Below are 15,282 nucleotides of genomic sequence, written 5' to 3'. Positions count from 1 at the left end.
TTGTGATAAAGAAATAGGTACTTTCCATTGACGAGTTGCGGATTACTTGGAAGCATTCATCAAGACGACAAGGTGAGTGCTAATATCCTATGTGCATATGTATGTGTAGGATGGGTGCGGGTCGGGCGAAGAGGTTCTCGGTTATAGAGCTCACTTCACATATAGGTGGATCTTTATGGACTTGTGTAATAGGTCCAATTGGCACGGTTGTGCGTTTTGGTTGACCACCATTGGCGAGTTGCACACTTGTGTTTACGATATCACATGGATTGTGATTTGGAGTTATAACCCCGACGGCATGGGTTATGGAGTGGGAAATGAATATCGGTTTGCTCCTATTCATAATATTTTGGGTAGTAAATCTCGGGTAGTGCGGATTCATGATGACTTGGGGTTGTTCGGTCATCTTGTGATGAGGTAGTGAATCTCGGGTTGTGCGAATTCACTAAGGCTCGGGTAGTTCGGCCAACATCGGTTGTTGAATTGGTGAAGAAGTGAATATCGGGTTATGCGAATTCACTAAGGCTCAGGTTGTTCGGCCAATCTTCATTATGGTGTTTGGTATTCGGTAATGGGTTAAAGGGTTAACCTTATTCGTTTATATATTATTATATATATATTGATGTATTGTTGTGATGTAGCTAACCCTCCGGGTGTAGCTATTTGGCGTTGTTCACATCGTCGTTGGTGAACTTATGTTTGTTGTTGTATCTTTAGCTCGTTGCTTAGTGATCGTACGGTATGCTTACACTAGCTTGCCTTTATGCTTGGATGCTCCGGTATGCGGTATTTGATTATTTGTGTGGCGTGTCCATTTTATGCATATATATGTATGTAGTATATTTTCACTCACTAAGCGTTAGCTTACCCTCTCGTTATTTACATTTTTATAGATTGCATGGATGCGGTGGCTCGGGTAAGCGGGAACTAGTGGACTCGCATAGTTGCTTTAGAAGATCTTGCTTTTGGATTGATTAGGATTGGGTAGCGTATCCCCAATCGCCATGCTCGGTCTTTATTTTGTGTTAAAAATCATGTGGTCGAAAACTTGTAGTTTGTACGAAAGTCGTAAAATGGCCGATGTGGGCCCGGTCTCGTAAAACTCATTTTATTATTGGAACGTGTTAGTTTTAACTAATATAAATTGTTGTGAAGAGCGTTTGGTCTAAAAGTGTCGGGAAGCAAGAGATCTTTTTGCGAAAATTGGAAAAAGTGGACAGCGGGCTGTAAGGCCCTGTGCGCGCCGCGCACCCCATCTGGACAGCTCAGTTTTAATTTTTTTATGCTGCGTTTTTGGTCGGTTAACGGGTTGGGTTGTTACAAGTGGTATCAGAACATGGTCTAAGGGATTTAGGTGACTTGAGATAGGTGCCTAGACTTCGACTTTTGTGTGTGCTTATTTGTTACGGGACTTGTAGGATTACGGGTCGGAATAGGTTATAGTTAGTGCCTTGTTGTAGGTGGACTAACGTCGATATTGGTAATGCGGATATTATTAATATATTAATTGTGTTGTGATAATAATTCTCGCGTATGTGTATATCGCGTAGAATTTTGTTTGTGTTTGTTTATATCATCGAGCGAGGCGGTCATTGTACTAACAAGTTGATACGGCGTGTGTGCGTAATAAGGACTTGCAAACCTTATTACGGGTGCAAATCGTGTCAAACAAGTGATGTACGATGGGTGTTGAGCAAGATGAGGCGGTGTTGTGCCTATGGTTTTATATGTTCGTGGACTAATCGTTTTGCATTCTTTAGAATGGAGACGCGAAATGAGATCGAGACGAATGACGAGGAGTTTAATACTAGAGTTACGGCCGCCGTTGCGGAGCAAATGGGTGCGTTGGAAGAAAGAATGGATAGGAGGTATTCCGAATTTTGGAGTAGTAGTGAAATGGAGCGTTGTCTTAAGAGCTTCATGAGGACTAAACCTCCGATGTACGATGAGAAACCGGATCCCTCGGTAAGCACCACTTGGATCTCGGATGTCGAAGGGTGTTTACGCACGATTGAATGTCCTCCCGAGAAGAGGACAAGACTCGCTACTAGTTTGTTGCGGGGTAGAGCAAAGGATTGGTTGGATGGTAAGATTGATCTTGTCGGTGGTGAACTGTTTATGGCGTTATCATGGGACGAGTTTAAGAGGGAATTCTTCAAGGAGTTCCGGACTTCAGCCGATTTGTCGGAAATGCTGAATGAGTTGCGAAATTTGCAACAAGGGTCGATGGACTTGAATACTCTAAAGACGACCTTTATGTCGAAGGCTCGTTTTTGCCCGGAGTATATTGGGAATGATCGGATGTTGATGGAAGATTTCTATCGGACTTTGAATGATGATTTGCAGGGCAAAATTAGCATTGGCCAAGTGAACTCGTTTGCGGAGTTATTTAACATGGCTAGGGGTTTCGAATCACATTCGCGATCGAAAGCTAGGGAGCTTTTAAGTAAAAGAAGGGTTGATTCGTATGGTGCTCCAAGTAAGAAAACTAAGGGCGCAAGTGCGAGTATGGGTAATGTGGAGAAAGGTTCGACGAGTTCTCGTGCGCCTAGATGTCTCAATTGTGGTGTTAGGGGCCACAAGTTGTGGGAATGCACAATGCTGAAGAGTGATGACGGAATGTGCTACTATTGTCATAAAGAGGGACATCGCAAGCCGGATTGTCCCGAGTTGGCGGCGGCGAATGCCGCAAGGAGACGTTGAGGTACGTTTCATTTTAATAAATATGCCCTTTGAATATTTATTTATGTGTCGATGCATTCAGGTTTGTGGGTTGCATAGTGTTTTTCATGTTATTATTATGGGTGACGTTCCTAATGGAAGTACCCTATGGTGACGTTTTGATTATTGGGCGAAGGGCGTAAGACTTGGTATAACCAAGCATTCCTTAGTATTGAGAAATGTTCTACCAAGCCTTGGGAATGAGCTTTGGTGTTCGGATGTAGAGCGTGTTCGCTCTCGTGTTGAAATTGATGAACCGTGAGGTTCGTCGGGTGGTTGAAACCTTTGAGATCGAGTGTTTTGGATCTCGGTGTATTGTTGGTAAAGGAGTCTACGTGACGCGACATTAGGTGCCTTTTTTATACCTACTAGCGTGGTGTTCGACTCCGATTATGTTGTGGTTACATTGTACTTAAGGTACCGAAGTGAAACCCTTGGGTACATGAGTGACTAGGTGGAAGTTGACAAACTATAGCAATTGGATGATTGCGAGAGTAAAGTTTGTGTAGTTTGTGATGAACTTTTCGTTCGAAGTGTTTAAGGATTGGTTAAAATCCTTCGTGTGCTCAAGGTTGGAGCAAGATTTGGTGATGGGTCGTGTGAACCCAAATTGTGGGTAAAGTCTACCTTTGGTAGCATTGTACGGTTGTACGAGTTGTGGATATGGAACGTAGTTCCAAGTGGGGGAGTTACACTCCCGCACGAGGAGACCTTAGGCTGAGAATTCGGATAATGCTTATGGTAGATCCAAAACTTGTGTTAGGACCTAGTTTTGGTCGATTTGTGGTAGAGTACAATTTCGGTTAAATTTTAGTTATGATTTTGGATTTGAATTATCACCGAGGTGGTAATTTGGTAAATCTCGTTGAGAGATGATGGACATGTCGGGCGAGCAAGGTGAAATTCCTCGGGTAAGGGATGTGCGTGGTGGATTCTCTTGTAGAGAATTATTGTTTTGTGCCTATGTTCGGTATAGGTGGTTCTCGCTCGATTGTGTGGATGGTTAGTGGTATCCGTTAGGGTCCACTATAGTGTAGTAGAGCGCAATGTTGCACTACTCGTTGTTTGAGGCCAAAAGTGCGTATGAGATTGGTGAAGCATGACCTTCGGGGTCCGCTGACTTCATCATGGTATTGTTGATTGGTGGAGCATGACCTTCGGGGTCCGCTGACTTCATCATGGGTTTAGTGTTATATCGGTATGGTATAACGTTATCGGAATGGGAGTACCATTCACGTGTTGTGTTGTGGGACGTGAATATCGGGTTGTTCGTATTCACAATAATTCGGGTAGTACGATTTTCCCTGTTGGTTGGACTCATAGTTTGAGGTAGTGAATGTCGGGTAGTTCGGATTCACTAAGGCTCGGGTTGTACGACCATCCTCGGTTATACTATGTGGCGGAGGTAGTGAATATCGGTTTGCGCATATTCACAATGACTCGGGTTGTGCGGTCATTTCGTTGTGGGAAATATGGATTGGGTTGGTGAATTTCGGGTTGTGCGAATTCACTAAGGTTCGGGTTGTTTCGACCATCCTCCATATGTGTTTAGGCTCGGGTTGTTTCGGCCATGTTGTGTGAACTATTGGTTGTTTATACACCAATGGTGGGGTCGTGAGGACCATGTCGTGTGATTAGTGATGCGATAGCCGTGTTTCGCTCACATGTTGTTACAGGTGTGACAATAGTCGATTTTGTACACCTTGGGAATTGCGTTGCCAGAGTCGTTTCGGGCGCTATCAGTTTTAGTCGTTGTTATGATGTTACGGTAGTTGCATATTGGTCGTGTTGCGCACTACAAGGGATGTTTCGTGATTGGTGTTATCCTTAAGGTTTCGTTTGGTTCGGTCTTCATCGTTTCGGGTTGTTGACCTTAGTTTGAGACTTGGTTGCTTTTAGCATTGTACTCGGTAAGGGTACGCTAAGAGATTGAAATATCGATAAGAGATTTGTTGAGTTTTCCCGATGTGAGGGAATGAGCAAGTTTTAGTGCTCGAATTGTGGATTTGATAAATCGAGGGTGACGATTTCGTTGTTAAAGATGATTCATTGGGAAGAATTGTCGAGGAAAGTCGGTTTGGGACTTATGTTGAGGACCGTGGAGTGTAGCTCCGTTTGGTTAAGTGACGAGGATCACGAGGACGTGATCGATTCTAAGTGGGGGAAGCATTGTGTAATTATGTACGAAAGTGTAATTATGCTACATAGAGTGCAGGAAGCATTGTGTAATTAAATGAAGGTCAGAATCTGTCCAGACATGGGTGCGCGCCGCGCACTTGGCCTGCGACAGAATTATGTCTTTTTCTATTTTAAGTTTAATGAAGGGCTTTTTGGTCTTTTCACTTGAGGCCGGATCTCAGGCCTTATCAGCTGGTTTGGATCCACTTTTGGATCATTTTCACATCCATTCATCACTCTCAAGTATCTTAGAGAGAGAGAGAGGGAGAATTCTAGTGAGAGAATTGGGGTTTTGGAGAGGAAGGAGCTTGAATTGATCAAAGTCTCGGGTTTTAAAGTTGTTCACCTCGTTCCTAGCTTCATTTTGGTTGTTGTGGTAAGTTCTAACTCCGAATTTCATTGTTTGATTTTGATATTCAAGTTAGGGTTTGAACTTAAATTGTTGATAAACCCATTTAAACTCATGAAGTGAGTTTAGTGTTGCTTGTAATCGGGTTTATTGTTATTATTGGTGGATTTTAGGTTGGTGAACAAATTATTTATGATTAGGACTTGTAATTGGGTTTATTCACTAGGTTTAGTGATTATGGAAGTATTGGAACCCTTTTTGTGTGTTTGAAAGACTAATTTTGGAATTGAGTCAAAATTAGGGTTTTTGGGTGATTTTGAGATTGATAAGTGTTTAACACTTAAGATTGGGTTCATTGGCATATTAGAACCATGTTCACTTGTGATTAGTGATTATTGGTTAGTTTGGACGCGTTTTGTGTTTATGAGTGCAATTGGTCGAATTTGCACTAAGTGTCGAAATTGAGTTGGTTGTAAATGCACTCTAAATGTGTTGTTGTAATTGTGATAAAGGAATAGGTACTTTCCATTGACGAGTTGCGGATTACTTGGAAGCATTCATCAAGACGACAAGGTGAGTGTTAATATCCTATGTGCATATGTATGTGTAGGATGGGTGCGGGTTGGGTGAAGTGGTTCTCGGTTATAGAGCTCACTTCACATATAGGTGGATCTTTATGGACTTGTGTAATAGGTCCAATTGGCACGGTTGTGCATTTTGGTTGACCACCGTTGGCGAGTTGCACACTTGTGTGTACGATATCACATGGATTGTGATTTGGAGTTATAACCCCGACGGCGTGGGTTATGAAGTGGGAAATGAATATCGGTTTGCTCGTATTCATAATATTTTGGGTAGTGAATCTCGGGTAGTGCAGATTCATGATGACTCGGGTTGTTCGATCATCTTGTGATGAGGTAGTGAATCGCGGGTTGTGCGAATTCACTAAGGCTCGGGTAGTTCGGCCAACCTCGGTTGTTGAATTGGTGAAGAAGTGAATATCGGGTTGTGCGAATTCACTAAGGCTCGGGTTGTTCGGCCAATCTTCATTGTCGTGTTTGGTATTCGGTAATGGGTTAAGGGGTTAACCTTATTCATTTATATATTATTTTATATATATATATATATATATATATATATATATATATATATATATATATATATATATATATATATATATATATATATATATATATATATATATATATTGATGTATTGTTGTGATGTAGCTAACCCTCCGGGTGTAGCTATTTGGCGTTGTTCACATCGTCGTTGGTGAACTTATGTTTGTTGTTGTATCTTTAGCTCGTTGCTTAGTGATCTTACGGTATGCTTAGACTAGCTTGCCTTTATGCTTGGATGCTCCGGTATGCGGTATTTGATTATTTGTGTGGCGTGTCCATTTTATGCATATATATGTATGTAGTATATTTTCACTCACTAAGCGTTAGCTTACCCTCTCGTTATTTACATTTTTATAGATTGCATGGATGCGGTGGCTCGGGTAAGCGGGAACTAGTGGACTCGGATAGTTGCTTTAGAAGATCTTGCTTTTGGATTGATTAGGATTGGGTAGCGTATCCCCAATCGCCATGATCGGTCTTTATTTTGTGTTAAAAATCATGTGGTCGAAAACTTGTAGTTTGTACGAAAGTCGTAAAACGGCCGATGTGGGCCCGGTCTCGTAAAACTCATTTTATTATTGGAACATGTTAGTTTTAACTAATATAAATTGTTGTGAAGAGCGTTTGGTCTAAAAGTGTCGGGAAGCAAGAGATCTTTTTGCGAAAATTGGAAAAAGTGGACAGCGGGCTGTCAGGCCCTGTGCGCGCCGCGCGCCGCGCACCCCATCTGGACAGCTCAGTTTTAATTTTTTTTTTATGCTGCGTTTTTGGTCGGTTAACGGGTTGGGTTGTTACAAAACTTTATTGTAAAAATAATCGCTTTGTCGGTTGATTTTGTAGATTAAGTAATTACAAAGGTGATGCAAGAAGAATTAAGTAAAACGGAGCTAAAACGAAGAATTTAGAGCGATAACGGTGAAGGACAAGAAAACAAGTTACGATCCAGGAAATCAGGCTGACCAGGCAAGCCAAACGGCCTGCCAAACGGCTTGCCTGGCTCAAAAATGGCCTGCCAAATGGCTTCAGCAAACGGGCCTTGCAAACGGGAAGGCCTGGCAAACAGCTTGCCAAACGGCCTACCAAACGGCCTGCCAGCCGTTTGCAGGCAGAATTCAAGTCTATTTATAGGGCCTTCTCCATCCATTTCAAGACACAATCAATTTACAATTCATTTTATATTTTCAAGTTTTAGGTTAGTTTTTAGTAGTAGCTCGCTTAGCTTTTATTTTCCGGAGGATATCCCGGCGAGTCCCTGCGATCTCGGGCAGATTTCTTCGGCCTTTTCAGGTTTTTATCCGAAACGCTTGTCTTTTGTATTAAACATGTATTATTACCTTTTATATTTAATAATGCGTTCTGATATTACCATGATAGCTTAATTAATCTGTATGTTGCCATGATAGAAGTTTGGGTTAGCGTAATTATGTTAAAGTAGTACGGTTATCGTTGTTATACTGAACTAGGAAGTCTGATAGATTAGTATGCTAGCATCTTAAGGATTGACCAACCTAGGTTGTGATCAGGACTTGTCCACCTATATGAACTTAGCTACTTCATAGGATTAAGACCCCTGGTTATACTTTATCTGAAGATTCTATGAACTCGGTATGGCTGGAGTTCCCGACAGGCATTTAATGCGCTTTTAGGACACGGAACCTAGGAATTGAGACATGAATGACCTAGTATGCCTATTGACTATTCCGAAGAGACCTCTTAGGAGCTGTTAAGATCTAGCTAGTGCCCTGACTGTATGACCCAAACCTATTGCATGTTCTTGTTTGATTGTTGCTTTAGGATTAAGCCATATCAACGGTTGAGGTACCTGTTAGGTTTCTTTCTGCTTTACTATCAGTATATTAACTTTAATGCTGTGTAATGTTTGTCTTGGTTTGATCTCATTAGTATGATGAAATGGTTGTAGTTTTCATTCAAGGTTTTGTCAACTTAATCCGACGGACTCCTTCCATTTGTGATCAGTGTTCAATCAACACGGCACGTTGTTATTCAGTTAACCAAACTGATAAGGAGGATTAGGATTAGAACTCAACTCACTAATAAACCTAGTGCTTTACAAAGATAACCTCCAAGGTATAGTCACGCTTCAGTTATACAACCACGTGACATACTTCCCACTACTCAACGAGAACTCTGAGAGTTTAGAGATAAGTAGGTCTGTGTAATTGGCTCATCCAACCAGATCTACACCATTTCAATCACAAGCTTCAATATCAACGTAATTACCTTTCCCTAGCCCAAACTAATATCTTGGTTAACATTTCCTTGATCTGCATACTCCGGACATCCTCCCACTTTATTTACTTTTCTGCAATTAGGGCTTTCGCTTAAACCAACTACTATCCTTTATCCAGGTAATTTAAATAAAAGACAATTATCCACTTGATCTTCAATTCGTTAAACCATTCAAAAGCACGACCCTAGGTTAACTTACACCTTCTACATTTGAAAGGTAAAGTAAATTTAGGCCCCACATAATATAAATTAAACGAACACCTCTGTATGTTAAACCGAATCTGACATCCTGCGACCTAACGACACCGCACGATAAAAACCGTCCGTTTTGGCTATATCATAAGTAGGTAGTAATCTTTTTTGGCGCCGCTGCTGGGGAATCGAATATTTTGGTTGAGAAAGATTTTAAGCAGACAAAAGTATTGTTTGGTGGTGTCTAAGAAAGACATTTATACAAGGACTTGGTTATTGGATTTTCCGAACAGTCTCCAATTATATTGGAACCAAAAGGATCATGCCTCTCCGTAGTCGGCCTGGCCACCTAGATACCTAGTAATCTGTAAGAAATCCTATCAATTAGAATATCGATAAGGTTAGCGACCAAATTTTAAGAATAATTGTTTTTATTAAATTATCGATTCTTTTAGTCAATTAACATTTTCTAAAAGTTACTTTTAAGTCTTTTTAAACAGAAAAATCAAAAAAATGGAACAACAAAACACCCTTGCTTCTATGTAAAAACCATGCTTAGAAGAAAGAGGAGGACCAATCACCTTAGGAACCGAGGGAACTCTTGAAATCAGTTCATATATGATCAAGCTGGTCAGTATGATCTGTAAATTTCAAGGATTATCGACTGACGATCCAAACTTTCACTTAAACAAATTTATCAGTCTGGTTGACTTTTTTAAGAAGGAAGTAAACGAGAAAAACCTTTTGAAACTTCATCTTTTCCAATATTCTCTGTCTTCACACGCTTTAGCATGGTTTGATGGTCTTAACCCGAATTCAATACACTCATGGGAAGAATTAGCCACTACGTTTTTGAACAAATTTTATCCACCTTCCCTGCAAACCTGTTTAAAGAATGACATCACCAACTTTTCTCAAAAAGAAAACGAGTCATTGTGTCTAGCATGGAATAGAGTAAAAGTGATGCTTAAAAGATGTCCGAATCACTCGTTCAGTTGGGCAGATATAATCTGCATGCTTTACAATGGTTTGACCAAGGATGATAAGTCTCTCCTAGACATGGCCTCGTAAGGCATTTTCATGTCACGAACAGCAGATGAAGCATGGGATCTTTTGGATACAATAGCTGCACAGTAGGAGGATTGGAACAATGAAACTGCTGAGAAGGATGATGTCTTTGCTCATACGGTACAAATGCTGGAAACCAGGTTACAAGATCTCACCCTCACTCTTCAAAGTTTATCAATTCCTAAAAGTACCGATGCTACTAGAACCAATCTAAGGTATCCTTACCCTAGATGGGCATACAAACAGCAAAATAGCTCGGACTTTAATATACTCCTCCCACTACACCAACCTGCTACCCTCTCTAAAGAAACTTTAGTGGAATTTATGAAAAAGCAATACACGATAAACCTTCAAGTCATAGAATGCCAGAACAAATTTGATACCTTGATACAGACTTTTGAAGAATTAATCATCAATTTTCAGCTTATACTTAAACGTTTAACCGCTAAAGTTGAAATAGAGAGTAGTGAGCTTGATACCCTAGTAGTAACTAGAGGTGGGAAGGAAACAACTGTAAATATACCCATACAAGATTTTTTTCGAGAAGGAACCTGTGCCAATTGACCCAGTTGTCAATCCACCAGAACCTATCTCTCCTAAGGCCCTGGAAATCATTCCACACACCCGTATACCTTTCCCAGGTAGGCTTAGGAAGGAAAAACAAGAAGCGCAATTCGCTAAGTATTGGGATATTATTAAGAATTTACATTTGAATGTGCGACTAGTAGATGCTTTAGTAGAAATGCCAAACTGCGCTAAAATTTTCAAATAACTGCTTTCAAACAAAGAGAGATTAAGAGAGATAGTTAGCTTGCCCTTAAGTAAAGAATGCTCATTAGTGTTACAACATGGTATTCCCCCTAAGTTACGAGATACAGGAAGATTTACAGTGCCTTGCTACCTACAAAATGTCCAGATTAGTAATGCTTTAGCAGACTTATGAGCCAGTGTAAACCTAATGCCCTATTCGTTATTTAAAAAGCTAGGATTAAAAGACTTAAGACCAACCAGAATGACTATCCAAATCGCGGACAGATCAGTTAAGATTCCTTGAGGAATAGCTGAGGATGTCCTAGTCATAGTGGATAAGTTCGCATTTCCCGTCGATTTCGTCATTATGGATATTGAGGAAGACACGAAGGTTCCCCTCATTCTTGGCAGACCATTCCTAAATACTGCCAAGGCCGTAATCGATATTCACGACAAATCATTGAAACTAAGAGTTGGAAGTGAATAAGTCACATTTAATGTCGACCGACTCATGAGCCACCCCCGCGAAGAAGATATCAATCTCTCTGATTCTTTTCAAGAACTCATCAATGAATACTTGGAAGAAACCATGGCTATATGTAGTCGAGATCAAATTTCTAAGGATCTGTTTTTTACACCTCCTGAAGGAAATCTTGACACTCATTTAGCCGTAGATCTTGGTCGATATAAATCTCCCCTCTCTGAAAGTAACTTTCTCGGCAAAACTATTCAAATAGCACCACTAGGTCAAGTCATTCCCCTACCTCTGTTAAGGAGAAGACCGAATGAACAATCAGACTTCATTCCGGTATTTCAGGAACCCCATTCAGAAGAATACTGTGTGGGAAATCCTATCTTCGAAACTAAAGAAGACGTTTCGGAAGAAGAAGATTTAAGAAGGACAATTTCCAGAACCAAAGAACAGATAGCATCAGTTGTAGTGACCCGAACTTTTCCATGTTTATATATATTAATTGAGATTGATGTTTACATGATTAAATGTTTCCAACATGTTAAGCAATCAAACTTGTTAAGACTTGATTAATTGAAATAGGTTTCATATAGACAATTGACCACCCAAGTTGACCGGTGATTCACGAACGTTAAAACTTGTAAAAAAAAACTATATGATGACATATATATGGTTATATATATAGTTAACATGATATTATGATAAGTAAACATATCATTAATTATATTAACAATGAACTACATATGTAAAAACAAGACTACTAACTTAATGATTTTGAAACGAGACATATATGTAACGTTTATCGTTGTAACGACATTTAATGTATATATATCATATTAAGAGATATTCGTACATCATAATATCATGATAATATAATAATTTAAAATCTCTTTTGATATTATAAACATTGGGTTAACAACATTTAACAAGATCGTTAACCTAAAGGTTTCAAAACAACACTTACATGTAACGACTAACGATGACTTAACGACTCAGTTAAAATGTATATACATGTAGTGTTTTAATATGTATTTATACACTTTTGAAAGACTTCAATACACTTATCAAAATACTTCTACTTAACAAAAATGCTTACAATTACATTCTCGTTCAGTTTCATCAACAATTCTACTCGTATGCACCCGTATTCGTACTCGTACAATACACAGCTTTTAGATGTATGTACTATTGGTATATACACTCCAATGATCAGCTCTTAGCAGCCCATGTGAGTCACCTAACACATGTGGGAACCATCATTTGGCAACTAGTATGAAATATCTCATAAGATTACAAAAATATGAGTAATCATTCATGACTTATTTACATGAAAACAAAATTACATATCCTTTATATCTAATCCATACACCAACGACCAAAAACACCTACAAACACTTTCATTCTTCAATTTTCTTCATCTAATTGAACTCTCTCAAGTTCTATCTTCAAGTTCTAAGTGTTCTTCATAAATTCCAAAAGTTCTAGTTTCATAAAATCAAGAATACTTTCAAGTTTGCTAGCTCACTTCCAATCTTGTAAGGTGATCATCCAACCTCAAGAAATCTTTGTTTCTTACAGTAGGTTATCATTCTAATACAAGGTAATAATCATATTCAAACTTTGGTTCAATTTCTATAACTATAACAATCTTATTTCAAGTGATGATCTTACTTGAACTTGTTTTCGTGTCATGATTTTGCTTCAAGAACTTTGAGCCATCCAAGGATCCATTGAAGCTAGATCCATTTTTCTCTTTTCCAGTAGGTTCATCCAAGGAACTTAAGGTAGTAATGATGTTCATAACATCATTCGATTCATACATATAAAGCTATCTTATTCGAAGGTTTAAACTTGTAATCACTAGAACATAGTTTAGTTAATTCTAAACTTGTTCGCAAACAAAAGTTAATCCTTCTAACTTGACCTTTAAAATCAACTAAACACATGTTCTATATCTATATGATATGCTAACTTAATGATTTAAAACCTGGAAACACGAAAAACACCGTAAAACCGGATTTACGCCGTCGTAGTAACACCGCGGGCTGTTTTGGGTTAGCTAATTAAAAACTATGATAAACTTTGATTTAAAAGTTGTTATTCTGAGAAAATGATTTTTATTATGAACATGAAACTATATCCAAAAATTATGGTTAAACTCAAAGTGGAAGTATGTTTTCTAAAATGGTCATCTAGACGTCGTTCTTTCGACTGAAATGACTACCTTTACAAAAACGACTTGTAACTCATTTTTCCGACTAGAAACCTATACTTTTTTTGTTTAGATTCATAAAATAGAGTTCAATATGAAACCATAGCAATTTGATTCAATCAAAACGGATTTAAAATGAAGAAGTTATGGGTAAAACAAGATTGGATAATTTTTCTCATTTTAGCTACGTGAAAATTGGTAACAAATCTATTCCAACCATAACTTAATCAACTTGTATTATATATTATGTAATCTTGAGATACCATAGATACGTATACAATGTTTCGACCTATCATGTCGACACATCTATATATATTTCGGAACAACCATAGACACTCTATATGTGAATGTTGGAGTTAGCTATACAGGGTTGAGGTTGATTCCAAAATATATATAGTTTGAGTTGTGATCAATACTGAGATACGTATACACTGGGTCGTGGATTGATTCAAGATAATATTTATCGATTTATTTCTGTACATCTAACTGTGGACAACTAGTTGTAGGTTACTAACGAGGACAGCTGACTTAATAAACTTAAAACATCAAAATATATTAAAAGTGTTGTAAATATATTTTGAACATACTTTGATATATATGTATATATTGTTATAGGTTCGTGAATCAACCAGTGGCCAAGTCTTACTTCCCGACGAAGTAAAAAATCTGTGAAAGTGAGTTATAGTCCCACTTTTAAAATCTAATATTTTTGGGATGAGAATACATGCAGGTTTTATAAATGATTTACAAAATAGACACAAGTACGTGAAACTACATTCTATGGTTGAATTATCGAAATCGAATATGCCCCTTTTTATTAAGTCTGGTAATCTAAGAATTAGGGAACAGACACCCTAATTGACGCGAATCCTAAAGATAGATCTATTGGGCCTAACAAACCCCATCCAAAGTACCGGATGCTTTAGTACTTCGAAATTTATATCATATCCGAAGGGTGTCCAGGAATGATGGGGATATTCTTATATATGCATCTTGTTATTGTCGGTTACCAGGTGTTCACCATATGAATGATTTTTATCTCTATGTATGGGATGTGTATTGAAATATGAAATCTTGTGGTCTATTGTTACGATTTGATATATATAGGTTAAACCTATAACTCACCAACATTTTTGTTGACGTTTTAAGCATGTTTATTCTCAGGTGATTATTAAGAGCTTCCGCTGTCGCATACTTAAATAAGGACAAGATTTGGAGTCCATGCTTGTATGATATTGTGTAAAAACTGCATTCAAGAAACTTATTTTGTTGTAACATATTTGTATTGTAAACCATTATGTAATGGTCGTGTGTAAACAGGATATTTTAGATTATCATTATTTGATAATCTACGTAAAGCTTTTTAAACCTTTATTGATGAAATAAAGGTTATGGTTTGTTTAAAAATGAATGCAGTCTTTGAAAAACGTCTCATATAGAGGTCAAAACCTCGCAACGAAATCAATTAATATGGAACGTTTTTAATCAATAAGAACGGGACATTTCAGTTGGTATCCGAGCGTTGGTCTTAGAGAACCAGAAAATTTGCATTAGTGTGTCTTATCGAGTTTGTTAGGATGCATTAGTGAGTCTGGACTTCGACCGTGTTTTCTTTAAAAATGATTGCTTAACATTTTTTGTTGGAAACTATATATTTTTAACATATGAATATTATGTGATATATTAATCTCTTAACGTGTTTGATATTATGTGATAGATGTCTAACTCTAGAACAAGTCCCATTGACTCACCTAATAATAATGAAGAGTCAAATGTAAATTGGAATGATTTGTGGACTGATTCACAAGTTCCCGAAGAGGAACCGGAAGAAGAGTCGGAACCGGAAGAAGAATCGGAACCGGAAGAAGAATCGGAACCGGATGAAGAAATAGAACCGGTGGGGGAAATAATAAAACGGTTAAGTAAAAGAAAATCCTCAACCAACCGACCAAAGTTAATTATGGTC

This window comes from Rutidosis leptorrhynchoides, chromosome 2, assembly GCF_046630445.1.
Source record: "Rutidosis leptorrhynchoides isolate AG116_Rl617_1_P2 chromosome 2, CSIRO_AGI_Rlap_v1, whole genome shotgun sequence".
Classification (NCBI taxonomy): domain Eukaryota; kingdom Viridiplantae; phylum Streptophyta; class Magnoliopsida; order Asterales; family Asteraceae; genus Rutidosis; species Rutidosis leptorrhynchoides.
Note: the sequence above shows the minus strand (reverse complement) of the source record.